Source organism: Fukomys damarensis, unplaced genomic scaffold (assembly GCF_012274545.1).
Source record: "Fukomys damarensis isolate Sample0158 unplaced genomic scaffold, DMR_v1.0_HiC HiC_scaffold_17, whole genome shotgun sequence".
Classification (NCBI taxonomy): domain Eukaryota; kingdom Metazoa; phylum Chordata; class Mammalia; order Rodentia; family Bathyergidae; genus Fukomys; species Fukomys damarensis.
Genome location: NW_022900929.1, coordinates 47,421,861 through 47,424,388, shown reverse-complemented (window position 1 = coordinate 47,424,388; position 2,528 = coordinate 47,421,861). Strand labels below are relative to the sequence as shown.

Sequence of the window (2,528 nt, the reverse complement as noted above, 5' to 3'; positions counted from 1 at the left end):
AAAAAAAAAAGAATGTGGTGACTAATTTGCCATTAGCCATGCAGTTTTTTCAGGGAATCCTGACATTGGGACTGCCTATCGTATGGCCACAACACATGAAGAATTAGACAAAGTTCTGAATTACTTAGTTCTGAACTATGTGAAACTTTTCTTGAAAAAATTGTTTATACTCCAGGCCAAGGTCTTGGAGATCTGCAAACTCTAGAATTGCTTCTTATCTGTGCATGGCATCCTCAATATGAGGTAGTAGAAATTTCCTTACTTTTTGGTACCAGCTAGGGGAGCATTTGTATAAAACTAACAATGAGGTCCTATGCAGAGTCTGCAAAGCTTACACTCAGAGGCTACTTTATGCCTTGGCTCGACACTGACAGCTGGATCCAGACCATGAGGGGTATCCTGAGGAAACAGGTGACTTTGGGGAGTTTTGAATGAGGGTGTCAGACTCGGTAAAGGACTTGATATTCTTGATTGGGTCTATGGAATGTTTTGCTCAGTTATATTCTACTCTGAAAGAAGGCAACCCACCCCGTGAGGTGGCAGAAGCGATTCTCTTTATCGTGGCTGCTATAGCCAAGAGTGTTGATCCAGAGAACAACCCAACACTTGTAGACATTCTAGAGGTTGTCCATCTCCCAGAGATTGTACATACAGCTGTGAGATATACTAGCATTGAGTTCGTTGATCAAAATCCTCAATTCCTTGACCCTGTGTTGGTCTGTTTGTTGAAAGGCCTGTGTGAAAAGCCCCTGGCTTCTGCTGCAGCTAAAGCCATTCATAACATTTGCTCTGTTTGCTGAGATCACATGGCCCAGCACTTTAATGGACTCCTAAAAATTGCGTGATCCCTTGACTTCTTCATGTTATCTCCAGAAGCTGCTGTGGGCTTGCTAAAAGGGACAGCACTTGTCTTAGCCAGATTATCTTTGGATAAGATTACTGAATGGCTTAGTGAACTATGTTCTCTTCAGGTTATGGCATTGAAAAAGCTGTTGTCTCAGAAGGCCAGCAATGGTGTATCTTCAGATCCTACTGTGTTCTTAGATCGCCTGGCAGTGACATTTAGACACACCGATCCCGTTGTGGAAAATGGACAGACTCATCCGTGCCAAAAAGTCATATAGAAAATATGGCCAGTTTTATCTGAGACTCTAAATAAGCACTGGGCTGATAACCAGATTGTAGAGCATTGTTGCAGGTGCCTGCACTTTGCTGTTTGCTCTGTGGGCAAAGGATCTGCAGCCTCGCTGCAGCCACTAGTCACACAGATGGCAAATGTGTACCATGTATGTCAACACTCCTGTTTCCTGTACCTCGGCAGCACCTTGGTGGATGAGTATGGCAAGGAAGAAGGCTGCCGGCAGGGACTACTAGACATGCTCCAGGCACTGTGCATCCCCACCTTTCAGCTCCTGGAACAGCAGAACGGCCTCCAGAATCACCCTGACACTGTAGATGACCTGTTCAGGTTAGCCGCCCAGTTTATACAACATAGCCCTGTCATCTTACTGAGGAGCCAAGTAGTCATCCCACTCTTACAGCGGGCCATTATCTCTACTACCCTGGACCACCGGGATGCCAATTGCAGTGTTATGAGGTTCCTTCGAGACCACATCCTTACGGGTGTAGCCAATGATCATGAAGACGACTTAGAGTTATGTAAAGAACTGATTGGACAGGTGATGAACCGGCTTGGACAACTGCTCCACGCATGTTACTTTTGTCTCCCCCCACCACCGTGCACCTTACCAGATGTGGCTGAAGTACCCTGGGAGATCATGCAGGTTGATAGACTGACCTGTTGTAGATGGTTAGAGAATTACCTTAAGGGTTTGCCAAAGGAGACAGGCGTGGGAGCTGTCACAGTGACACAAACAACTCACAGACTTTCACAAACAAGTCACTAGTGCTGAGGAATGTAAGGAAGTCAGCTGGGCTTTGAGAGACTTCCCCAGGTTGTTTTTATAGCTCACTCTCCTACACTGTGCTTGACACCCAGGAATGTCTTTTTAAATTAGAAGACAGGAAGAAAACAAAACCCAGACTGTGTCCCACAGTCAGAAACCTCCATTGTGGCAGAGGGGACTTCACTGTCCCCAGGGCATCCTGCCAGACAGGGAGAGACTCCAGCCTTTGAGACATTCCCGAGGAGTTCCCGTGTTTGGGAGTGTGAGGGGGAAATCAGCACGGTTTGAAAAAGATGGCTGCAGCCTGTCTGAACTGGTCAGAGGGGAGCTGGTTTTCTGGTGAACTTGATTCTAAAAGGAAAAGTAATTTTAAGGAAAGAAAAAAAAGGAAAGAAAACTAAATGGAAACATTCACCTGGTAGCAAATGACAAATATACCCACTCTCACACGCTAATGTGCAGTGCACGCACACAAAACCAAAAGTGAGGATTTTCTGTGAAACAAAAACTTTCACTTAGGAAAAATGAGGGAATTACAATGTATTAAATAGCTACAAGTGAAAGGAAAGGTTCAGGGTCATCTCTGAAAGATTTTTTATTATTTTCTCTTCCTTCCTTCTC

At 45.1% G+C, this 2,528-nt stretch overlaps 1 pseudogene; it reads left to right on the top strand.

The window, feature by feature from the left end:
* The window catches only part of LOC104871785, a 10,388-nt pseudogene extending 8,420 nt beyond the window's left edge, over positions 1 to 1,968 (top strand).
* Positions 1,969 to 2,528: the final 560 nt, after the last annotated feature.